We start from the raw sequence: 26,792 nt of genomic DNA, 5'->3' as shown, positions 1-26,792 counted from the left end.
CTTTTTGCTGAGAAACAGATTAAAAGGAAGAGTACTCTGAAGAGCAGCACTAAATAAACATCAAGCACAGCTGTTTTAATAGCCAGTGCTACTTCTTTAGAAGACTTCAGATAATGGCTGGCCTTTAAGTTTAAGGCTTTGTGCCTACTGAGAGACTTTCAGAGGGAGACATTCAAATAATGTGGGCCTGCAAATAAGGAGCTAAAATTTATAAAGAAGAAAAAAACAAACCAACTCTGATCTCCTTTGTGGTCACTGTATGATGAAAACAGAAGGTGGATCTGAAGCCTTCGTACAAGAACCAGGATGGATTAAAGGCAGAGGATAATGACAGTAATTTTATTAGGGAAATAAATCAGAATAGCTTCTGGGCAAGGCAGGGGTGAATTTCTTGCAACACACTTTTTAATGACTCTTCTCCTAAATTAAATTGAATGACTAAAGATCACACTGACTCAATCTCCTTTAAGAACAGAGACTTGTAAACTTGCTTCCACAGTATGGTACACTGGGAGTTAAAATGTTCTGGTGTTCACCCATTTGAGGAAATGACACCAGTTCTCCCGGAAGGCAACAGGCACATTCAACCCCTTCACATCAGGGCATGAGAAAGTTTGGAAGGAATTTCTTTTTTTTTATTATTTTTTTTTAAACTGTCAACATTAATACTTTGTTTCTTCCTGCTTGTGTCTGAAAATACAGAGCTGCACTGTGCTGCATGCATGTCCTGTCAGCCGCACACAGAAACATCCAGAAGTGCACAGAGAAAATACCTAACAAGTGATAATTAAATCTGTTGTCAAACTCATTTAAAAAGCCCTCTGCATGCTCAAAACAAAATTAATATTGTGAGCAGTGTATGCTACACACTGAGAAAAGCACACAGAAGCATCTTCAGAAGGGATGCTGGGCCCAGCATAATATCAACATTATATGTTTTTAAGCCCAGTTCTACTCAGTAAAGCGGTTCAGTTTAACTGCGTTTCTTCTTAAAAGACATTTATATGTCAAGGAAACAGAATAAATGGTGGAAAACAGCAAACCCACAAACAAGGTACAGCCCAGCTGTCTCAAGGTGGGAGTAGGGAAGGAAATGTAGAGGTATATGGTGTACAGCAATGTCTCCCAATTAACATGATGGAATAATTGAAGCTGTTCTGAGGTGTCCTCAGAAACTGGACAGTTGTAGTAATCCTGTTAAGAGTTCTCCCATTCTGGGCTGTGCAGAGCAGGAAGGGGTTTGGTTTATGACATGGAGTGACTGCTGAACTGCAGGTGAGGACCAGGGACTAAATTAACAGATCCAAACATTTGGGACCCAACTCTCTCCCCATGATAAGATGATGAAGAATGAGTCTCAAGATGCCTGATAGCTCACACACTGGGAACAGAACATAGCTTCATACGTAATTTGTACCCACAAAGGTAATTCTGATGGCCTGCTTATTAGAACTGCTTTCAAACTTTAGTTTCATGGACAAGAATATCAACAGGGCCTCCATTCAGGAACATAAGCATAAGTCATGGTATCTCACTCAGTTACTCTCCATGTAACCTGCCATGCTATGTCTTTCCCAAAGGATCCCAAGTGGTTCTTCGAATTTGAATCATATTATACAAGACCTGCAGTGGTGCTAAATACACATTTCTAGCATGGTAACTACACAGCTGAAAAGAGAAGCCATATATATCTTTATAATAGAAGGAGAGAGCAAAGGGTGACTTGCGTTCCCCAGCTGTGCCTCTTACATCACTATAAACATTACCATTTAAGTAGAGGAAGAAGAGTGATATAAACCAAAATACACTAATCCCACTTAAGACCAGCTGACAAAATGTGACCACCATTACATCAAGTTTGCAAGAATTAAAAGGGACTGGGTTTTTTTTAATTCTGAATACCAAACCAAAGGAGTAAACTCTGTTGTGATTATCTGATATGACCCTTAGGCAAAGACCAGGCTATACAACAAATACTTCGTAGCAAGCTCACCAGGCTTCTAACAGGATTTTGAGTAGCAAAAAGAAACAAAATGTAATCCCTTAAATTACATCTGTATTATCCTGTTTGAAGTGTGCTTACACGTATGCACAGTTCTGCACAAACGGACAAACAAGATTTTGTATTTCTCCAGAATTTATAGATGTGCTCTGTTTTACAAAGTCCCTTTAAAAGCAACCAGAAGGCACTGACGGTTGTCAAAGTAATCACAAACTAGGAGAGTTCAATGTACTTCTGCAATAAGTAATATATCAACAGAATGAATCAACTTCAGTGCATATGGAGCCAACTAAAATACTTGGAAAGAAGCATATCATCAGCAAACTGCAAGATCCTTGTGTTTCTTAAGTGTTCAGCAATGGAAGAAGTACAAGTTATTAGTTTATGATCATGGATAGATATGTAACAAATAATAGCTTTCAGTTTTATAATAATTCATTAATTATACATAAATTCCTGTTGACACCATGGCAAGCGTTCTGATCATTTTCAGTCAGGCTTCCAGTCTGCATACGAGCAGTCCATAGGAACAAGTTAGGTTCTGGTATACAATCCTGAGGTTTTTACCTCCAGGAAGCTGAGCCTGAAGGATAAAGGTATATGATGGGTGGTCCTTAATCACTTCCTTTATGTGAAAATTGAGGTCAGAGTGGAAAAAGAGCCAAGGAAGGAAGTTTGCAGCACCCCTCACACACACACACACACCTTCCTGAACACCTCCTTTGACAGTTTAGAGGGCTAACTTGTAGTTTAAATGAAGTAGTCAGAGGCTGCGATGGAAATAAACAGCTTGCACAAGCAACACACTGCGCTATTAAGTTTTTAGAAGTGACTTAAAAATTAGGTCAATCTAATTTGTGGCTGATACTTTGTTCTTTCACTACTATGAACTCACAATGATGTCAGTCTCATGTTCAAACATGCCACATTTAGCAGCGTACAGGCTTCCTGAGAGACTCTCTCAGCCTTCCTTTGTGCAAAAGGCTTCTGCCAGATTCTTAGCTCATACTTGACTGACTCAGGCATGCCACTCCAGCTTCAAGGGAGTTACACTGGCTTCCTGTCAAACACTGCACAGTTTGGGGTCATTTTTGTTCATTTTTTTAATAAGCTCTACTGCCTGTAAGTTTAAAAACATGCACCATATTCAGGTGACCATCTTGGGACTCCTTCACTAGATGACATCCAGAAGAGAACTGTCCATTAAAAGATGTGGGAAACAGGTGTTTTTAACAAATTCAACCCACCTTTCAATACTTAAAGGGGGCTTATAAGAAAGATGGAGAGAGACTTTTTACAAGAGCAAGGGGGAATGGCTTTAAACTAATGGAGAGGAGATTTAAATTAGACATTAGGAAGAAATTCTTCACTATAAGGGTAGTGAGGCACTGGCACAGGTTTCCCAGAGAAGCTGTGGCTGCCCCATCCCTGGCAGTGTTTAAGGCCAAGCTGGACAGGGCTCGGAGGAACCCGGTCTAGTGGAAGGTGTCTCTGCCCATGGCACGGAGTTGGAACTGCATGAGCCTTAAGGTCACTTCCAACCCAAACCATTACATATTTCCAGACCCTTACCTGATTTAAAGAAATCCTAGATATCCCTGTATTCTACCCAAATTCAGCTACCTTGAGGGTGTAAAGCATCCCACTCAATTAGGACAGAAATGCTTCTTATGCAGAAACCCCAGAAAAGCAAAGCACAGTCATGTACAGAAGCTCATTTCTCTGCATAAGTATTGACGTTGAAGGAAGATACCATCTCTGACACAAAACTTGCTGCAGAGTTACTGACATTAACAAAGATTACAATTTGTGAAGCACAAGAATATTATAAGTTTGTCCAGCTAAAAAAACTTCACATGAGCCTTGGACCCAGCAGTAAGCTTATACAAGCATCTTCAACTACACCCAAGCAAAGCAGCTATTTGAACCACCACTGCTGCTTGTTTTGGCTGAATGGCAAAATTAAACTGAAAAAGATAAAGGAGGCATTTTAAAATCAGTTTTAGAACCCTTCCACTTCTCACCTGTCAGCAGGAGACCCACTGAGGTGCCACCCTACCTCTCCACCACAGTCTTCCCCCCACATCCTCTCATATAGGCCCAACCAGCCTTTTGTGTGGCTGATGAACTTGAGGGCAAAAAACCAACCGCAGGTAGGAGTGGAGGAAAGCCATCTAAAAATACACTGTTTGAAAATGACCACCTGCAAGCTTGTTCTTAGCAACCCTAATTCTCACCATTTAACCTGTCACTGAATACTTAACATTATGTGCATCTTAACTGCAGTCAATCTATGTTTCCCAGTGCAGCAGACACCACAGAAACCACGTCACACTCAGCTTGAGCAGAAGGAGAAGAGGAAAAAAGGATGACCATTTATATGCTGCTAAAGCATTTCTCTTGGGGTACACTACAAGAAGTACAATAGCAGTCCATACTCTCCCACTCTCATGTTCATGATGCTGTGTTTCCCAGCTGGTAGATATCTTTGTTGTTTGTTTGTTTGTTCATTTTAAACTATCAAGTCAGTATGCTTAAGCCTATATCACACATCCATGAAACAATGCTACTGCATGAATTCTTAACATGGTTAGAAAAGCATCCCACTGTGTCAGGGAAGGACACGTTATCGCATGGTCAATTCCAGCATCACATGAAATTCCAGCTAGTCTATGAAAGAAAACATACAGATGTGGTTCACAAGAACTGCGTATCAAACAGAGCTCCACTATAATAACAATATAGTGTCCCAAGGACAGACGAAAGGCCAGTCTTGCAGGGAGAGGTGACATCTTTTACGAGACCAGTTAGTATGGAGCGATAAGAAGAGGGAGGGCATGAACTCCAGAACGCACAAGCCCTTCCTCACACACAGACCTGAAACAGAATCAAACCATGACACAGAAACAAAAGCCAAGGCTTCCAAAACATCTCCACATCCAGCCTGTCCCTCTTCCCAAACAGGAAAAGAAGTAGTCCAAAGCACATCCCGAAGTATGTCATAAATTACCCAATGAATCATATTCCTCATGGAAACTGTCTGGCTGAAGCCACACCACTGAAAATACATGATAAAAGAGAGAAAGAAACCTACAAGATACCTTTAAAGAAAGAATGCTTTCCCCTCCCAAATTCTTGGAGTTAATAGCAGAACAAGAAAATCTGGAGTCACCACAGAGTTACTAGATTTGTAGTATATTTTTCCCCATAAATAAACTTCTCTCTGGATTTTCACATTGTTTCTTAACTCAGACTTGACCTAGATTTAGCTTTATATTCTCTGCTTTTGTTTCAAGTTTTAAGTGGGATTTGTGTTCCTGAAACCTTGCCTGTGTTTCCTATACTAATCAGTTTAAACAGAAAAGAAAAAAACCCAACAATCCCTTTCCTTACAAACCTTTCTTAGGTTTCATATAGCCTGTACTAACAAAGTTTGTATTTTCTGAGAGGAAAAAACTCCAAGCACAAACAAGCAAAAATACCACCAACAAAACACACTAAACCAGCATAAAAAAAGATAGTTTCCTCGAAAGTATTTTTCACATTACAACATAAAAATGTACTGCACTACTCAAAATCATAGAACTAACAGAAGTTTCACTCTGCAATGGGATGAGGAGGCAATTCCCTAGCGCTTTCAAAGTAAACCCCATTTTCTTTTCCTTCAGTTCCAAGCTGACTTAAAGGTATTGGTGACAAAGACAGCAGGTGCGATTAGATGCATTTGCCTTTACAAAGTTATGACAGTGACAGATGTAGCCGATGTGACTGTTACCCGGGTTTTGTTTGTTGGGGTTTTGGTTTGGGTTTATTTGATATTAAAGGAGTGTTGTAATAGTATTTAAAGCTAGCTAGTTTGCCATCTAGAGTGGTGTATGCAGTTCTCCATGGGATCTCCTGAGTGGCATCAAAGGATTGACCCTGGCAGTTTGAACAACAAGAGTATAAGCAGTCATGGCAAAGCACACACCTGAGGGAAGCCAGTTTCTACCAATGAATGCCAAAACCACTTGAGCTGTGCAGACTTAGGCAAGAAGTCTTTTCCAGAAAAGACTTCATCCCTGACTGCAATTGCCCTCTCTGATAGGAATACAGCACGGGTCAAAAGGTGCAGGAAAAGAGTTGAACGCAAGCAGAGAAGCAGAGGTCACCAGGAAAGAGAGCAAGGAGAAGCACTCCTCCCACCCCCTTCAGGCTTCTTCCTCTGCAGCCTCACCACCAGTTCAAGCTGGAGCAGTAAATGCCTAGGGCACATGCTTCTGAAATCAAATAATCTATAACCTGGTAGCTGGGCAAAATCAAGCACAAATCCAAATAATTTTTAAAATAGGTAAACTTTAATTTAGCTTAGATTGCTTCAGAACAGGCAAATTAATAATAAAAAACACCTATGACTCAGATCTAGAAGAAAACCTATCTAGTCTACTGTAGCTGTAATGCCTATTCAGGACAAACGTTCTTCCTAATCTTGCTCTTGCCATCAGTTTAAAGCATAGTTTTGCCAAGGTTCAGCTTTCTGGCACTCTAATGAAACCATAACCACTTAAGATCTTCTTGAGAACCAGCTTGTTTTGGCAGGGACACCACCTGGCATCAAAGGTATGCCTGTGGCCATATGCCTCAATTTTAGTCAAAAAGCAAGAAGCTGCAGGGATTTTATTTATTTGTTTATTTTTAATGTGTTTGGCAGCTAAATTCTCCTGATACTACATGTGTGTTTCAGCGCCAAGGACAGACAGTGTGCGAGGAAATGCTTAAATCTAAGACTCACAAGCTATCTCTAAACCAAACCACCAACTTTGTGCCCAAACTAGCCTTGATAGAACTGAGAGTTTACTTAAAGGTGCCTGTACGAAAGATGGGGAGATACTTTCTAGCATGGCCTGCTGCAACAGCATGAGGGGTGATGGGTTTAAACTAAAACGGCAGATTCAGGCTGAACATCAAGAGAGTTCTTTACAATGAGAGTGGTAAAACACTGGCACAGGTTGCCCAGAGAGGGGGGATGCACCACCCCTGGAGACATTCAAGGCAAGGCTGGATGTGGTTCTGGGCAACCTGGCCTCGTTGAAGATGTCCTTGCTCAAAGCAGAGACATGAGCTTTGAAGGTCCCTTCCAACCAAAACTATTCTATGATTCTGAGATTTGTGCAAGCTCACCCCATTGCACAGCTACAGAGCTTTCCATACCCAGGCTAAATACTTTCTCCATGGCATTCCACAGTGTAGGGCAAGAGGGACTAGGCTGAGCACCTCAAGCTGCACTGTCCCCATCACTGCCACATCCAGAATTATTTGTTCTGCTGCGTGCCATTACAATACCAAACACCAGAGAATGCAATGACCTCTTAAGCTTGCATTATCACTTCTGCTCAGCCACACAGACAGCGAAAGTAATGGAAAATAATCGTACCACCAGCACGCAGAAGTTGCTGCAGACAGCAAGGGTGGCCTGTATACAGACTGAGTGAGAAGCATGCTAGATTCACTGAAGGAGAGTAAAAATACACTAGTCCCCACAAAAAGATGAATTTGGCCACCAGATATTAATCCCCAAACCCTACAGCTGTTCCCAGTTTATGTGGCTTTGCCTTTCAACACTGCATGCACTGCTTGGATCAGAAAGGGAGACTTGTCCACAAAGAATTCCTGGTACAGACAGTGCCTGCTGCCTGTCTCTAAAGACCCAAAGCCCCGTGGCACACTTTGAAGTGCACCACTGCCCCTTATATTGGACTGCCACTGTTTTTTGGTGTGTTCAAGGTACAACTGAAGGTAATAACTTCTTTTAGCACAAGTCTGTAGAATCAAGAATGAGAAAGCACCAGCATGATGATTGCTCATACAGTCTCAGCACAGCATCCTTGTTCTTATGCAGCATGATAGGGATGTTCCTTACATACACACCTTCCTCAGGGCAGTACTCAATCAAGGAGTAATTATTTAACCACAATGTCATCTCCTTCAGAGTCCCATTAAAGAAAATCTTATGCAAAAAGGTGAGAGCTTGGCTACGAGTCCTTGGCCCAAATACCCTCTTACCCATGCTGAGCTGCTTGCCAGGTCATCACTGTCTGTACTTCAGAAGTCTGCAGCAGACAGACCGTGCCAAATCCGAAGAACTCTGTCATTAAAAGAAAATCCTTAAGCCTAACAGTAGGAAGTGTTCTCCATGCTTTGCTAATCTTGTCAAACTATACTGTTCAGACAGTTACAATTAATAGAAGTACTCTTAGGAAGCTTATTGACAATTCTGGAGCCATGGCTTCTCTGCTTCAGGTAGACTCAAATGAGGAAAACAGCAGGAAGTAAAAATTTCTCTTGTTACACTTCAGTCCCTCACAAACACAAAAAGGACTTCCCCGAGGCAAAGTGCCCCACTCCAGGCAGCAATTTAAGTGGTACACATGTACCCAGGAACACCAGCTTCTCCTGCCTACCCATGTGAAATACCTTTACTACCAGCACTTAAGCTTTTAACCGCAGAAAAACACAATTGTTTTCTTCATTACTTACTTAAAGGCTTTTGAGGTGTTTCTTCTGAAAGAATGAACAGACAAGACTCACCAGCTCCAAGAATACCTGACAAAATACTTGTGTTGTCAGCACTTAGTACAGAGATGTGGAATAAAGTGGCCCACTCCTTCACTGCATTGTGCACCTACTACTGTTTGTAACTCCCCTGACTTAAAGCAGTGGTTCCCAGATAGGCCACTGAATGACTATTCAGTCATAGGTAAGTATCTTTTAGCACATACCTATTTTGACAAAACCATAGTCATATCCAAAATTCTTTTGGTGAACAACACTCATCAAGTAAAAGATTTACTGAATTATAATTCATGTTTCTTTTTAGGGATAAATGATGACAGAGGACAAGACTAATAATCTAAATATGGGTACCTTCATTTAGTATTTTTAAGGCATGATCAAATCCTCCTGGGGCCTTTCACAGACTGTCTATCCATCCAGCAGAGCTAAAGGCAATTCCCATGGTGCTCCACCCAACCCTTGCTCTTTCAGACATTTAAATGCATTCAGGTTTATTCACAAGAAAGCTTTTCTGAAGAACAAGTTTCATGTGTGAACCCAGCAATTAAGATTACCAATAGTTTCAGACACACACAAACTTGCAAAAGCCATTTGGTGCCCGAAGCAGGTATGGTGCATTGCACCCATCATGTCAGAAGCATTCAGAACCTTACAAAGAGAGAAGCCAATGTGCAAAGAACCTGGAGGTAACACTGCCATCAAGTTTAGAGAGACAGGAATCATCTGATTGTCTCACAATGATTATAAAAACCTTAAAATTAAACAGTAATGAAGGAGAACAACAACTCTGGGCCATGTATTATGCTTCACAGGTTTCAACTAAACCATATAGAGTAAGAAATTAAGACTCCTGAAAGGCCTAGTAAGTTTGTTATTGTAGTTATATTATTATCATGATAAATTCCATTTTGATCTTAATTTTTTAATCCAGAAGTGAGTTACTTAATCCCTTATAAAACTATAAACAGAGCTGAATTGTTTGAGGTTGACAGCCACATTAAAAGATTAAAGAGTTAGTGGCATCCTATACTAACAGTTTAGTGAAACCCCAGCATTACACATTAGCACCTGAAAATTCTATCAGAAAAGCTGCCAATTTGCTGTAGCCTTGAGACTCAAAAAAAACCCCAAACTCACCCTAAAAACAAAGCTCAATTTAACACACACATATGCACTACTTCACTAAGTTCACAGAGAACACAGTAACAACAGTGGTCAAAGGGACGTGTCTTGCCGGAGCAGAGACAAGTTTACATGAACTGTGTTTTGCGAACTGCCAGGAACCACCACGTGTAAACCCATCACTTTGACACCTCACCTTATGGTTGCTCTCTCAAAATTTAGCTCCGTTAAAACCTCCACAGCAAACCTAATCATGTATTAAGGAAACTACCACTGCTTGTAACATGGTCTCGAGAGTACAAGTAGAAAGACAGGAATTAACACCAGAAGTTACAGGAGAAAGGTGTCTTTGTTTGTTTAAGACTTACTTTGAAGATGTCATCTTGTGCATGACAACTTTTGGCAGTCACCAACAAAAATAAATTCTTGCCATTAACGGAAGTAACTTTAGAGACAAGCAACTTGAGATCACTACACTTTCTGCTAGTTTTAACCACCACCCACCGGAATAAAAACAGTTATAGAAAGAAACCGTGATTAACTGATGGTCCATCTAGAAAAACACATCACCAGCTAATGCCTTCACCTATAAATCAAGTCCCTTCATGTTTAAATAATTTCTAATAAATACCCTCATGAAGGAACTCAAAAACCTGCTACCTCCAAGATGCTCCCCTCTTTGCATTTCCTTTTCCCACCACCTTACTTTATTTCATGATGGATTTTTCCCTAGACTTTGGTATCAAAGTCAGAGCTGTATCCTGCCCATTTTCCTACTTGGTATTAAAACAATTTAAACAGCATAAATCAATTAAAGCCACTCTCCTATGCACACAATCTCTTCTTGCTGGTAGCACAGTAGCATTTCCTTTGGCCTTGACTATGTCACTCACAAGGAACGCTGCAGTAAACGTAATTTTCCAGACCAGTTCCTTTGACCAGATGCATCTTTATTTTATTCTTAAGCCACAGGAGATGAGATCCTCACCTATTTCACACTCCTTCTAAACACTGCCTCAAAACTACTACTTTGTCACAATGTCGACAAGGACTTTTGTACCAGTACCAAGCTTATTCTGTTGACCAGAACTGCCTAGATGAAAACTGCTCCTCCCTGCCTTTGGGACCACCAAGCAGAGCAGAGTCCCTGGTCTGTGACTGGCCTCCTGGGTTCTGTAATAAATATCTGTATTACTGCATGGAAGGGATACTCTAAAAAAAAGCATGCATTAAGTAAAAATAAGCTGCGACTTTGGTTTTAGATGCCAAAGCAAACAAGATTAGTACTCCATAAATAACCAAGTTATTTACCACTTTGGAGTTCTACCAAGTATTTGATACAACCAAGCTAAAGCTGAGGATTTCAGTGTATTTTCATTACAACTTGTTTTTGAGTAACTGGGTCCCAAGACAGCACTGTTTTTAGAAGAGAGAAAGGATGCAATCTCCAATACCTTTTCTCTACTTCTGGAGTAACAGTTGTTGATCATTCCATTTCACAACAGTGACCTTAACAAAAAAAACCTGAAGAAACAATTATTTTGATAACAAGTTCTCTGTGCTTAGTGTTTCGTAACAAACTGTGTGCTTGCAGAGGTGCCACGTCATTCCGGACAGATTGTATTTCAAAATGGAAACATATCAAGAAGGAATTTAGAGAATCATGCTTCCCAAATGAAGAGAAGACAGCTGATGGAAAAGCGGAGAACACGCTCTACGAACAGTCCAGCTTTCCTTACTCTTTTAGTTGGTAAAATTGCACTGGTATTACTTTCGAAGTCACTGAAGCACGCTGTATATAAGGAACCGTAAGTTGCCATGAAGATTGATACAGAAAGTCTTTTCCTAGGGGACAATAAAAACACACCAAACAAGCCTCAGAAGAGTCTGCATGGGGCTGTTGGAAGGAAGAAAGGAACAACAGAAAGGAGGAAGAAATCACTACAAATCTGGCATCTTTAATACACGAAAACATCAGAGCTCTCGCAATTCCTACAAACTAAACAAAGAATCATATAGTTACTGTGGAAAAGGGGGAAGAGTCTGTTTAGAGAAGGAAGTAAAGGGAATACTATGCCAAAATCAAGAGGAATTTAGTTTGATGAAGAATCTACATTTCAATTTAGCCTTTGAACCACAGCCGGACATGCCAAGGGGCATTTTTCATTCCATGTTTGTTCTTTACCTGGCAATAAAAATCTAAGCTTTTCCCCTGCTCTTCACTTAAGAGTTATCTCAGTACTATGTCAGAAAGCCAATTTTACTGTTTGCATTAGCTCACTGCTAAATGATGGGGGCCATAATACAACAGAGCTCACCACATTCATGGAAGGAATCCTACCAAAACTAGTACCACACTGTTACACTTCAGAAACGGTCATTAAGACACCGGTGGTCCAAAAGATCCTCAATTCAAAAAGAGAGAGGAAATGAAAAGCTGCATGTTTAGCTCCCAGCTGAGTCTGAAAGTTGCGGAAGGTATACATACCACTTCACAAGGAAAGGGAACAGGAAACCAGGGAAGAAAAGAGTCATTATGTTCAAATGGTAACATTTTCGTGGGGTTGCAAAGGCCAAATGAGCATATCCCAGAAAAATGTGAATCCAAGCCTGGGTAAAGAAACAGAAAGCAGAACGAGTGATAGCAGATCAGGGGAAAAAAAGAACAACAAGAACTTCAGAAGAGCTGAGTATCAGATCAGAGAATGTATCAAAATAAAGAGAAAAATCCTAAGACCTGGTGCACAAAAAAGGAAGAGTGCAATTAAATTTGATACCAGCCACTAGATAATAATAGCTGAGAAAGCAAAAATAGATTACTTTGGAAAGCCTCTCCCACACAGGATGCTGTCAAAAGACAAGTTCAAGATGAAATAAGATGATCTACTGACAGGACTGACATAGCAAAAGAAGAGAAGAAAAATACTTTCAGTAACTAACAGTAAGCCATCGTGTCCTCAAGATTTAGGAGGAAACTGAAGAACATAAGGGCTGAGCAGAAAACAGAAATAGGTAATGCTCATTAAAGTGAGCTGTTCCAGCCCAGGTAGAAAGTGTTTGTGAAACGTGCTATAGGTGACAGGAAAAAAGACAAAGAAAGAAAAATAAATAAAAATCAGTGAACTTCAGTACTAGAAGAGCTTTTTTAACATTAGCCACACAGAACCTCTTGCAGACCTGATGCTAGGCAAAAAAAGGAGCATAAGGTAAGAAATGAGGACACAGAACCACTCTTCTCCATCAGACCCAAACTCCCCATTAAATGTAAATGCCCATCTCTCTTGGAGCATGTCAGCTGAATAACAACAAAATCCAAGGAATATAAATTTTATAATAAACCTATTTACAACTATATGCACACATCCATTCCCCACCACTGAGGAGATGACTAAAAAAACCTCAGGGGAGTAGTAGAGGAGTTAAGAAAAGACAAACTGACACCTGACAGAAACAATAATGGATTAAGTCACTGGAAATTAACCCCTTTTCAGGTTAATTCTTTAGCTTTGCACCTGGCAGAATGAGAGAGCTGTGTGGACAGACAAGCTACTTCAGTTGCTGTGCAAGTCAGCAAAACTCAGGTCTGCATGGAATAAAAGTCTCTTCCCCGGATGACAAAAGCCCTCAGCTGACAAAGTCCCATCAGTAACAAGGCTAGCACTAACATGCTGTGGGGACAGCAGTTCCATCAGTAGGATGCTCTGGATTCCTACCTGCCCTATAAATGATCTTCGGCAACACCATCTCTTCTAGCATGGATGCCACTGCATTTCATCACTGCAGACAGCCACACAGTGACAGGAGCTCTGCAGAGCTCCAGCTGAACCAGCAGAACTCTTTTATCCTAGGCAGGACCCCAAGAAGATGATCCTTCCATCAGCATACTATTACAGTAAATGTAAAGAACATTTTAAAAACCCAAATGATTTTGAGATCAAAAGTATGCAAAAAATACAGTCTTCTAATTAAAAAGTCAGAAACACTGCCTAAAGAGGAATGGGAGTACTAAATTGAGTTACAGCTTTAATCGACACCTCCCCCAAAGCAGTGGGTAGAGATGACAAGCAATTAAAAAGTGAGCAAAAGGAGAGTTCTGCATGACAACTCTGAAGACACCGGGGTACCATCTAAATTAATACAAGAATAAGGGGAAGGAAGATTTTTATACCATACTTATTTGGTAAAATGAAATTACTTCAAGTTTTAAGAAGAAAGGGATGAGGTTTTCATTTCAATTTCCTTGGAAGACCAATTAATGATCACAATGATAAATCACAACTATATTCAAAACAGATACACTATAAGCTATGGACTGGACAAAAGCTTTCTACCTACTTCAGATAGCTATAACCACTAAAACCACATACTAAGTGTTCTGTGAAGACCATGCATCCAGATCTTCCCAATTCATTATACCTAGATGTAGCTTAATCTGCAAGGTTGCTTTGCTAGCTAATTAATTGCTTTTCTTACCATATAGAACATAAATAAATCACTTTGAATGAAAGCTTTATAAGATAATAGCTGCTCTGGACAGAGCATGCATGTATATATACATATGGGCATGTTCACGGATGTATAGATACACAGTTCGTATGCTGATGTATTCATAGAAAAAAAAGCACACGTGTATGTCCTGCTCTAAAAAGAAAAAAGAATCCTGACAGGACTCAAGGTCTGTACTTGGCAGGTGGCAGACAAATAAAAGTTTCCAATGGAGCACAAAGCAAAGCTCTTGGAGCTCCTGGAAGTCAAGCCAAGCCACCTTGAATGCAGAGTGCCAAACAAACAGCAATCAGTATTTTATCTTGGACTAATAGTTCCAGCTTTAGCTTCTGGTGGGTAGATCCATGTAATGAACATACCTCTTGCTGCCTCTGCAGAAGACAAGCTTGGAAAAGAATTCTTCTGAGTTTCAGTTACTTTCAGGTTGCCATGAACTGCAGTGGGCTTACCTGCACTGCGGGACATGGGTAACTTCAAAACAACACTTGGCTTGTTGGCCAAGCACAGGAAACCCCCAAACAAGAGCAAAAGGAAGCTCTCTGCAACAAGAGGAAAATCTTTTGCTGCATCACGCCTGGCTACTAAACCACAAAACCCATTCCTACCCCCTCAACAGCCAGTCACAGGAACAGGGGGCAGAGCCCATCATGCCTCTGGCTGCTCCAAGAACTGCTGTTTCAGAGCCTCACACACATACATGCATCAAACCAATAGAGCAGACTGACACTCCATGGCAGCTTAAAACATCCTAACTCATGGCTACCAGAGAACAGCCGTGTCCTTTATGCCGGCTCATACGGTAATTCAGTGAGCTTACTCAAAGAGCTAAACCAGTCATAAACTATCTACAAAAACAGAATAAACAAACACATAAACAAACCACATCCAAGCAATTCTCAGCCATTTCTAGTTCCCTGATCTGGCTCACTGTGGGATCATGAGAGCCATTAAAAGAGCGAGTTTGCAATGATAGTGGCTGGGAAAACAAGAATCACAGTAACTGTGAGCATTTTGTGTTACCTGCCATAGAAATGTACATGTGTTGTACTAACCTGAGACAGATCCACCAGTTTCAGTGGATCCATGCTAATGATCTCCCATTTCACTTTTACTGCTACTGAACCTATTTCTTTTGGACAACAAGTGTAACAGCAAGTTGGGCAGAACACAGAAGAAAGGAGAGGACAGTCTACAGAGTATTCTACTTTTAAGGTTTGTCTATATGTCAAAAAAGCAGGTAATTTAAGGTTTGGAATGCAGGGAACAACCACCTTGATCCTATGGAGCAAACAACACGATGGGTTTCTGGTCTGCTTCAAACAAAGCACAAACAGGTTAGCTCAAACAGCAGAATAATCTACTTGTGAGTTCATTCTCTGTCTTGGCCTCAGTCAAGAACAGTCATAAAAGCTACCCTAAGCAGCAGACCCAGGGCAGCAGCCAGAGGTAGAGGGACTGTGTCAAGCAGCTGGACTCAGTAACCTTTTCTATGAGCACAGCTGGAAAAAAACACTTTGTCAATAGCCTTTAGACTACTCTTCTTCTGCTTTGTGTATTTAGGTTAAAGCTTCTTATGGCACTGATTAGCTGTACTTACAAAGCCCTCACACCGACGGCAGCATATAAGCTAACACAAAAATGTTAGAAGACAAACAGCAAGGGAGGCTGGCACATCTGTACCTGCAATGTAGTTAGAGAACATCAGGCTCTTGAACTGACATATTCTAGAAGCACACACAAAATTTTCCAAGTTTGGTGGGTTTTATTTTTAAGATAAAAGCTTCTCTTCCATCTAGAAAAACTACAAACATGCCAGATTTTTAAAAAAGCCAAAAATAAGTTAGTAACAGCATGAAGAAAAACAGCAACTCAAAACAGAAGTGTTTAAACAGATCATTTTCCCTACTCCTTCCCACCTTCTAGTTGCATTGAAAGATATATCAATGTGGACTCAGAAGCATGCCATTAGAAGCTTAACTGTCTGACCCTTAGAGATGTCCAACATGTAGACATGGTCTATAGTGCAAGTTTTTGAAATCAACTCATTCTTAAATATTTACAAATGTCTAGCGATAAAGACCAAATACACAAACCCACGCAATATTATTCTCTCAACAGCTGCTACATATTCCAAGCCATCATTTCCAGTTTTTAAAATCGAGTTTAAGATTCTAATTTTTAAGATCTCCAGTTACACTGATTATAACCCAAAACACAGACTCAGAAGGACAAAGCACTTAACTCATTAGTGTTTAACAATCTTCAGAAGATATTTTCTACATGCAGTATTTCCAGTGAAGTCACTAGAAGCTACACCTTTCCCTGCACTTCCAGTAACTTGTCATTTGACTTCATTTAGACAGCCTGTCGAAAGGCTTTTCCTCAAACACATAGAAAAAACCTATTTTGCTATCTACTACCTACAAAGTTTGTATTACTAGCAAAAGTAGAATGATCCTACCCTGTTGTCACTTTAGATCCATGTTTTTTGTGACTTAAAAGGCTCATTTTCATGTGCAACTAATGCAGAACTTCTTTCTTTCTTTCAGAAAATACTTCCCATTCCTGTTGACTCTATTCTCTCATTCCTCCTTCCTTTATTTAGCCCACTTGGGTATATTTTTCCAACACCTGATCAATACCTCTCCTTTTCTATTATTCCTTATTCTTTATCTCTCTCCCGTTCTGTCCCTTACACACATCTCCATTTACTAGTATTTTCACAATGATAGTTGACCCTGATATCACACAACCTTTGAAACTGGACATACTGTCTGAAACTTCAGCTCCAGAAAGTGATAAGCCTGAATATTTTTCCATTGCAGCGCAATGTAACCACGTTTTGAGTAAAAGCACAAGGCTCATACCTCTGTCCATGAGCATTAAAACACAGCACTGCATTTCAAGTTAACCATTTAAACCCAAATCAGAACACATTTTGCAGAATTCTGAATTCAAGGAAGCCCATTTTACTGCCAGTGGAGAAGCTAAAAGACATGATTACATACTGGTGTTTAACTACTTCCTCATGTCCCAAAGCAGCTGATCAACTTGATGCCCATCCCACTCCACCTGTCCAACAAAGTAATGCTATTTTCTACCAACAGGTAGACTTCTCCAGCTGTGTTTTGATGTGTAACAATTGACTGTTAAAGGGAGGGACCTTTCAAGGAGGAAGTCACATTTGTAGATTCACTTTGCCAACATAAACAGAAAAAAACAGGTGATTATAGCTAAATAAGAATCATGTTTGACTGCACTGAAAAGCAGTAACACCAGTTGGGCCAAATATTAAGCACTTAGTAGAAATGCCTTACTTTGGTGTATATAACAAGAAGAATTCTGTAAGCACACTCTGTAATTTAGTTAAGCAAAGATATTTAAAAGTATGCTACCACTGGATATCTACTCCAGTATCAGGCAGGTTGCAGGTCAGGGAAAACATATAAGTGATTTTCTTTTTTTTCTTAGGACCTTTAACATCTGTCATATGCTTAAAGTTTTCCTTTTGTATTTTTTAAGCCAAAATTGAACTGAAGCCCATGCACATCAATACCAAGGCAGGACTACTTGCTGAGCATGTATACGCCAAAACCCCTAAATGCTCAACACCCCTCCCAAGACAATCCATAAGATAAATTCTTGGCTTTGAAATGTTCGAAGATTTAAATAATCAACACTGTCTTACTTTCCTTTTCAATTATTCACCAAGCCATGAAAAACATTTTTCTGCCAATGTAGATGGACTCACTCTTCAAGGAAAAGGGGAAAGGAAAGAATAAAGAGGAAAAACCACCATCGAAGGACTTGGCAGCCTTTAAAAATTCCCAAAACAAACATAGCTTCTCTCTAAGCTAGCATTTACTAACAGGGTCACTGTATTCAGTGTTTTCTGTGTGCCTGCCACTAAGCAGCACGTATGAAGAGATAGTCCCAAAGCTTCCTGAAAGGCCAAGACCTGAACCTTTAACCTGAATTAGTCCCTCCTTCCCCACCCACCCATCTCCCCTATTGCATTACCTCCTTATTGTTGACTGAAACAGTAGACAAAGTCAATGACTAAGAAGAACATTCTGCCTATTTTAATGCAAGATCTTGAAAATCCTCACCACAGCTCAATTAGAAAGATTAGATGATCATTGGCTGAACCCTCTCAAAATCCTGTAACTTAAAGAAAAAGACCTAGTGTTAAACAGCAGCTGTATTTTCACTTAGCTGTGCAGACATTTCGTAGCCACTTTGCCATACTGGCTTATGTTTGGGCATTTGAATAAAAATAGCTAATGTGTTTGCTTGTTACGCCATTAAATAAAGTGCACAAAGGAATTGCCAGTACTGTTTTTGCCCATGAAAGGCAACGGTCATTAATAGCCTGTAGTTGCAGAAGGCTGTCAGAGGAACAGCATGCCTGAGCTTCCTCCACAGCTTTCTATAGGTTTAACCACACATGAGGCAGAAGGGAAAAGACACTACACATTTCCTCGTTCCAGAACAGGTCGCACCTGCAGGAGAGGTGGCAAGTTATGCAAGCCTCAGTTGGAGGAAAAGATTAGAGCCTTGTAAATTTAAGAGGGCAGAAAGATCAAAGAATCAGAGAATGGTCTGGGTTGGAAGGGACCTTAAAGATCATCCAGTTATAAACCTCCTGCTATGGGTAGGGAAGATGTGGCTCTCTTAATGGAAAGAGTATCTTGGGAAACTGTAATGACAGTATTAGTATTCTGATACTTTCTTTTGCTGTTCTGACTAGTATCTTGGAGATTTGGACTTGTATTACTATTCTTTTTCATACATTTTATGCTTGAAGGAGTTCACTTTCTTTCAGTAATATTTTGAGATTAAATAGGTGACAAACAGGCTACTCATACAATCGTGCCTGGGCTGGATAAATAGATTTTTCAGGCAACTTCAAATAGGTCCACCTGGAAATCACAGCAGACAGGCAAGTGAGCCACACTGAGGAAACAGGCTTTGTCAGCTGGATGGTATTCAAACACAGATCATCTAACAATCAGAATGAATGACTGAGAAGCTGACAGCATGCTCACAACCTTTCAGCCATGAGAAGTCAGGTATTTTGAACAGCTGGACAAGAGACCTCACTCCACTGACCAGGAAAAACAGATCATATACATATTCAGATGGTAAGTTACATGCAAGAAAAAGCAAACCAAAATGAGAAAGGGAAACAATAACAGGAAACAAACAAGGAAGCAAAGGAAAGTACAAGTACAAGCAGCTTTATTATTTTGCCTAAATATGTCCTAAATAAGTCTCCTGCCAGCTAGGAGAACATGAAGTTTACCAGCTCTCATAAGGACAGTGCCAGTTTGCCTTCAGCTGCCACGTCTTCCCAACATCATGGAATTGTAGAATAGTTTGGGCTAGAAGGGACCTCCGAAGGTCATTTAGTCCAATACCCCTGCAATGAGCTAGATCAGGACTATGAACCTATAGACCAGCCAGTGTGGATTACCTCTCTCCAGTAAGGCCTCAGATCACTCACTGGAAAGCTTAAGAGCTTTAAGGAATTTGAAATAACATGGGAGTAACTTGTGAGAAGGGGGAAGAAGCTACTGGGTCCTGTTGCTATGAGAAGAAACTTGCCATCAATGCAGAATTTCAAACAGATTATGGGAAGAGAGATTTTCACAGCCTATCCTCAATTTGGAGCACACCCACCTTGCACACAGGGTCCTGGGGCAGGCAGAGGGAACCCTCCTAAAGTGGTGACACAATTTGCCTCCCACTAATCTGGATTCAATCTAGTCTATTCTTTCAGACTTACTTGGACCTAACAAATTGTCAACCCAATGCACCAAGACTGCTGCTGTACTTTTGTGCTGGAATATTCTTTGTCCTTGGGTAAGAACTGGCAAAACTTTATGCATCTTTGTTGAAACCAAGCTGAAGTTTATTCTGTTTGCTGCCCAAGTGTTCCTATTAAGAGGCCTCTACCTAAACTCTTTTATTTTAGAAAGGCACCTCTGCATATGATGGTGTTAGAAGACAGACCTGTAATACAAGGTTTCCTCCCCATCCAGTTCTCTTCCCTCACAGTTTTCTAGAGTTCAAACAGACTCCATGCGAGGGACAGCAGAGCTGGAAAGCAAGAGAAAATGCTGAGAAGGTATTCAATCCCAACATGTAAGCAGGTTCCCACCTGTAACAAAATACTTGTGGGAACTGTAGAGATAATACGTGCTATACTTATTCCAGATAGCATTAATACAATGAGTTGAAAGTAAACTCATGCCTGTTCTTTAGGCAAACATTCTTGGCGCTTACAACCCACCTTTGAAATTAAGGCTTGTTTCAGTAGCAGGACAGTATGCTAACAGAAGCCCTTTAAAAGAGCATGTATTTGGAAGTTGGTGTTTAGAAGATGGATGGCTTCCATGCTGAAGGGACTGTATAACCCTGTCAAGAAAGTTACACCCCTGCAAGTGCCATCCTGCAGGTAGAAACCCAAGTCCTGACACTGGAGTTGAGATTTCAAAGTCTGGGGTGAATGATTCTTACACCTGGCAAGTGAGAAGCAAGAACAGCACTCAGGCTATTAGAAGTGTGGTGTTTATATCCCTGACATTATGACTTATGCAGCCTATAAGCTTTACTAGGGGTGCAGTAGGAGCAAAGCAGTACCGAATCAATTTTATCTGTCATAGTGTGGGGGAAGGGAGAGCTGCTTTCCTATTTTGAGAGCAACATCTATGCTACACATGCAGAGCCAAAGCCTTCTAATCCAGCAGGCTGAATACATACTAGTTATTCAAACTCAAGAACGTGTGCATAAAAGGAATTTCATACAATTAGTCTCTGTTGTCCTCCTCGTTTTATACTCTGTAAAATTCTCATTCCAATGTTTCTACATTACACACTCAAGCCCATCTTTTTGCCTCCCACAATGCCTTCAGTAATGGAAAAAAACATCAGACAAGGATGTCTAAAAAGACAGCATTTGTACAAGCCACTAATCTCCCATTTAGTCAATAAACACGCAGAATTTGTAGATTATTACAGTAAAGCAGAATCAAGTGTAGCATAATGAAAATGGGCAACGCTGTTTCAGTCTTGATATTAGAAACTGTGTGTCAAGAGTCTTCCACCAAACTAATGCAATGGAACACAGTTGTGATTTTATGAAGAAAAATATTTTAGCAGACTATCACCCAGAATAGCATGTAAAAAGCTCTTATGGAGGAAAATAATTACCTCTATCCTCAACTAATAAAAGCCTCTGCACATCTCCACTTCTGCGTCTTTATTTGTTAACTGACAGAAGTTTGATGCCAAACTAGACTGCAGATTCACCTGAGGAGGTCTGTGCAAGGAGCTGATCCTAATTTATGAGAAACAGGATAAAAACTTGGAACTAATTTTGCTATGGGTAGCAAGAATACACTGAAGAGAAGCTGTACAAGTTACTAGTGACATATGGCTCGTATTGCGACCAAGAAAAAGCAGAGATAACTGACTTCCTCTCAAAGAAGAACCTTGTTTCAGCAGTTCCTTTCATATATTCACACAGCACAAATGTTATAGCTTCAGACAGTGCAAGCACAGAAAAACAGCAGCACAGGAGCTTGGGAAGGTCTGTGGCAGAAGAGATCACTCTGCATCCCCACAGCCCCACAGGAACCCTCCAGTCACTGAGGCAATACTCCCTCCTACCCTGCCCAATTATTAATTTTGGGGTCTTCTTCGGCTGCCGGAGCATCTCGTAGGGACACAACATGGAAAGCTGCCAGCCTTCCCAGAGCCAACTCCGACTAGGTCAGTCTTGGCTCAGCAGCAGACCACATAGTGCAGCAAAAGGAAACACAAGGCCTTGAACTCATGCCCATCTTCCCTCTCGCCCTCCATACACACACCCTAGATGCCGATTTTCTTCGATCGCTGAGAAACAGTAATTCACTGGTGGCCCACATCATCTCCACTGGAGACTGTGACAGCTGCCAACAGGCCCTATCCATAAGCAGAGAACTGCTCAGATTAAAACTATGGAAACCCAGAAGTTAAGATGCCAAATTTTACCATTAAATGTGTATTTTTGGCTTCCTTCAGGTGTTATGGGAAGTTACACAATAACTATAATGGAGACTTCCTATTTGGAGCTGTTAAACTAGTATCAATCTAAAGATCAGGTCTAGTGAAGCATAGTAGTGGTGACATGAACTTCCCTGTTGCCATAGCTGTATGTAGCAACACTGCAGTAGTAGAGGGCATCTCAGTTTCTAGCCACAGGCTCTACTCCAGAGCCAGTTTCATCTCAATCAGCTTTGGTATCAGGGTGGTACTCCTATTAAACTAGTGATAAAGAAAATACTAAGGATAGGGTCTCCCAAATAATGACGAGGAAGTAGCCTGAAGTTTCAGTGCTCACCTTCACACAAATGACTCTTGGTCTTCAGTTCATTAATTACTTTAGTCCAGACAGCCTGATACACATCACCTGGCTATCCATCACCTATGGCTTTTGATTCATGCAGAAAGTAGAGGCCACGTATGCGATCAACTGCCCTAAAGAATGACCCTTTGTTTATGAAGGGGAACACCAAATAAGTCAGAGAAACCTTACCAATGCTAACCTGATAAATAGTTACTGATATTTAAAATATTCTACAGAAACCTTCCATATCATTACAGGAAATCTGGAAGCAATCCTTAAGGAATTGTAGGCAAAGTGAACACACCATTCAACACTACATCTCTATCACCCAGAAAGACAGCTTCTTGACAATTCTTGTTAAATAATCATGGATGTACCATTACACAATCACACATAAAATATTACAAACCTGCAAGAAATGTTTAACCATTTGATCAACATAACAACATATCAGTAGGGACATGGTCACAGGATTTGCAGGCCAAACCCAAGTTTCTTCCTAGGAGTGAAACAAAAAGGAAGCGATGTGCCAGTCCTTCCACACCTCATCTTTCGACAGTAACTACTCCAAGCCATATGGCTGTTAAGGATTGTCAGCACTTGAAGAATATCTATGATGCTTTCCTGACTACTCTTACAGGAAAGGAAAATTCAACAGATGTACTATAAAGTGAAAACTATCACCCTGCCTTTTTCCTGAGTGAAAAAATGCTGTAACTGTGTTTACTATATTTCTTAGAAAATCTGCATTTTGAAAACAGTGAATATTCCTGAACAGGTCTGGGATTAAGGCATCAAACTTTGAGAAGACAGGTGACTGAATAAGGCTCTCAACCCCACATGCAGCTCTTAATGCACAACACCTTGGAGCAGACCTCACTTGAAGACCAATGCTCACCTGTGTATTTGGCATTTCTTACAGGGGTCTAGAAGAGAGCCTGAATATGCCCTTTGAGGGCTTCTTAAGGCCTACGTGAATCACTTATCTTAAAGGCAGAAGAGTGGCTGACCTGTTCCATCATCCAGTCTCCAGTAACTCTGTATGACTTCACTCACCCTGTCTCCAGCTGCTGGCTATGAAAGCAAAGGAAGCACAGAGCTCCCAGGGTAGTCATTTTGCCAAGGAAGGTGCACAGGCACATGGCAGATACAACCAGAACTCCTCCCACGGGCTGAGGGCTGGCACGACCCCAGAGGAGCTGGGGCTGGCTTGGGAGACGGAGTTCCTAGCAAAATCCATTTAACACATTCCTGCACAGCTTCTGCCGATCCCGTTCCTATGGGCAGTTGAAGCTATTCTAGTTACAAAGGAAACAGCCTTGCCAGGCTAGTTGCCTTCACTGAAATAAGAGCATGCATTTTACAGAAACAAAGATAAATTGAGCTCACCTTCTTCTACAGCCATTTTTCTGGTGTGATTTTGTTCCCTTTTATCTGCTTAGATAGCTAACAAGACCAGAGCTACTGGAACAGGAATATATTTATGTATCTTTATCCAACATGCTGAGGTTTTTAATGCTTGGTTGGGCTTTCTGGACCTTTGTACATGTATTAAACCATACAAGCATTTTACAGCTAGCACCTCCAATTAGCACAGGAACTGACACCTTCTCTGCTGCTTTTCCTTATGTGCTCACTTAAAAAAACTTTGAAATTGTGCACTAAGCTATACTGAAGCACTATTGTATTAAACAAGCATAGTGACCAGAATTTATTATACCTCAGGCATTTTTATAGATTCCTTCCTAAAAATATTAATAAGCATACTCAGTAAATGCAGGATTTACCTCTGAGTATCAGTATTCTTTGTATCTTTGTCATTAGAAATTAAAGCTAAAAATACATGTCCACCCCCCCCCCCGTTGCATACTTGCTCCACATTCAAATAGAAACCCCCAGACAACCAACATAAACAACTGTGATGAATGCTTCAATCTCCAATGGTCAGTGGGATGAACACCATAGAAAGAAATTAAGACTTACTATTTTTCCACCTCCCCTCAAAACACAAGAGTCTAAACCAACTCCTGTTTGGTCAGTTGTGACTTCGTAAACGCTGTATCTACCAAACCACATGCTGCCAGGAATAGCATAAATCTCAGAGCAAGGATTACAAAATCATTTTGGGGTTTTGGGGTTTTTTTTCTTTTAAGAACCCCAACACACATCCTTACAAGGAGAAACAGTCCAATCTGCTTTTAGCTTTCAAAACTAGCATAGATCTATTTATTCTGCTGGGTATACACCGAATGTTTGAACAAAAAAAGTTAGTCATAGGTCAGACAATACAGCTCCCTATGACTACACCCTTCACTTGAAGGAAAACCAGAATATCGATTTTCTGTTTCAACCAGCTGAAAGAAGAGAAAGCAAATTCTCCTGGCTTTTGTGTTCTAAAAGAACACCTTCCCAGCTGACATCTAATCAAATTGGTTTTGGCCACTGAAAAACCCGACCATCGGTCAGGCTTTGCAATAGGAGCATCCCATACACCTTGTTCGGGACACACTGATGCACACTCAACTGCTCATCCCTGCAGCTTCTATGGGGGGAAAAAATGAAGTCAGGAGCGGGTTATCAGTCAGGCCACATCCTGGCATCAGACACCGAATTAGGAGTTTACACGAGCGCAGCACCAGGTTAACAATTTGCAATCTGCTTCACTCCTGGACTCCCCGGCAGCCCTCCATTTTGTCAACTGCCTCAATTTAAACGTTTTCCAAGTTGAACGGCACAACTTCCAACATTTCTTGGGGAGCCCTTCGGGTGTTTAAAGCATCCTCGCCCATTTTAAGCAGTGGAAAGCCTATTCGGAGCCAGCGCTGTTTACTAAGTTTAGAAAGGCAGGCGCGCACCCACGGCTTATCAGGAGCCTCCCCCAACATCCCCCGCAGCCGGTTTCGGGGAGCGCTGGAGAGGGCAGCGGGCTCCTGCTCATCCCTTCCCGCAGCGAGCTGCCTCCCTTCACCCACAGAACGCGCCCAGCTTTCTCCCCGTTCCCCTTGCCTCTACGAGGAGAGGCAGGTGGCTATGGGGAGGTGACACGGGAACGGACGGGGAGGCAGGAGCCCCGGCGGGCAGCAGCACAGTGCCGGCCGTCCCGCAGCAGGTAGAGCATGGAGCGCTGGGCGGGCTGCCCGCCGGTGCCGGCACCGTCCCCGTCCCGTACCCCCCTCCGTCCCCCCGGTGCCTTACCACCTGCGGAGGCGGCAGGAGCCCGCCCGGCCCGGGCCAGCGACCTGTCCGGTGCGGGCGCTCTCCTCCAGAGGTGAGGGGCCGGCGGGGAAGGGCATGCGGGAGGAGGGAGGGAGGGACACATGGAGGGAGGGCTGGCTCCTGCCGACCGCCTCTCCCTCACCTCCCTCCTCCTCCTCCTCTCCGCCCGGCCCGGCTTGCCCCCCCCGCACCCCTCGCCCCCCTCCCGGGCTGCCTTCGACGGGGCGGCCCGGGCCGAGGGGTCTCTGCGCTCTTCCCGACACTTACTGTTCACCCCTGTCTGTCTGTCTGTCCCCTTGGCGGGGATAAAAGTTGTTGCCACCAGCCTCGCCGCTGCCGCCTGAAACAACTTTGTCTCCTTCCAGCCGCTGGGGAAGCTCCTTTTCCTTCTTCTTCAATTAAAATAATAATAACAAAAAATAACAGCAATTAAAAAATAAAAAGAACAGCAAAACTATACTCGTCTCTTTTTGAAGAGGGGGAAGCGTGAAGGTGGGAGGGGAGAGCAGAAGAAAAAGGAAACATTTGGAGCTTTTTTTTCCCCTCTCCTTCTTCTTTCCCCCTCCCCCCCAAGATGGCTTGAGAAAATTAAAAGGGGACAGTGATGGGACACACACACACACACGCTGAAAAGATCGGGAGGGGGGAGAAATTCGTGAGGTTTGGGGTGGGTTTTTGTGTTTGGTTTTGGGGCTTTTTTTAAGCCTTCTGTTTCCCCGGAGGGCTCAAACGTTTAGAAACAAACGGGCAGAGCAGGCACAAGGAAGGGAGCGAACGAGAGAAAAGAGTTTTGCTGGTCAGTAAACTTCAAGCTGCAGGGATGAGGTCATTGGTGTAAAAATAAAGCGATGGCGTCATTTGAAACCAATCCCAGTGAATGAACTCAGCCGGGGGGTGAAGGTGGGGGGAGAGGGTGAAGGAGAAAGAGGAGGAGCGACGATCCCTGCGGGGACACCGAGGCAGCAGCAGCCGTCAGCAGCCCCGGCAGCGGGAGGCGCTGCC

At 41.8% G+C, this 26,792-nt stretch overlaps 1 protein-coding gene across 4 annotated transcripts in view; it reads right to left on the bottom strand.

Annotated features, from left to right (window-relative positions):
• DUSP16 (dual specificity phosphatase 16) overlaps positions 1-26,197 on the bottom strand; it is a 65,844-nt gene extending 39,647 nt beyond the window's left edge. For 2 of the 4 annotated variants that reach the window (XM_034062917.1, XM_034062918.1), the window contains exon 1: positions 25,770-25,866. The gene's annotated coding sequence lies outside the window, so the exon portion shown is untranslated. Of the gene's footprint in view, positions 1-8,044; positions 8,064-25,769; positions 25,867-26,057 lie in introns of those variants that run through there. The other 2 variants (XM_005147981.3, XM_031047994.2) reach the window with 2 other exon arrangements.
• Between the last annotated feature and the right edge of the window lie 595 nt (positions 26,198-26,792).

Source organism: Melopsittacus undulatus, chromosome 5 (genome assembly GCF_012275295.1).
Source record: "Melopsittacus undulatus isolate bMelUnd1 chromosome 5, bMelUnd1.mat.Z, whole genome shotgun sequence".
NCBI lineage: Eukaryota > Metazoa > Chordata > Aves > Psittaciformes > Psittaculidae > Melopsittacus > Melopsittacus undulatus.
Note: the sequence above shows the minus strand (reverse complement) of the source record. Positions and strands in the feature narration are given on the sequence as shown.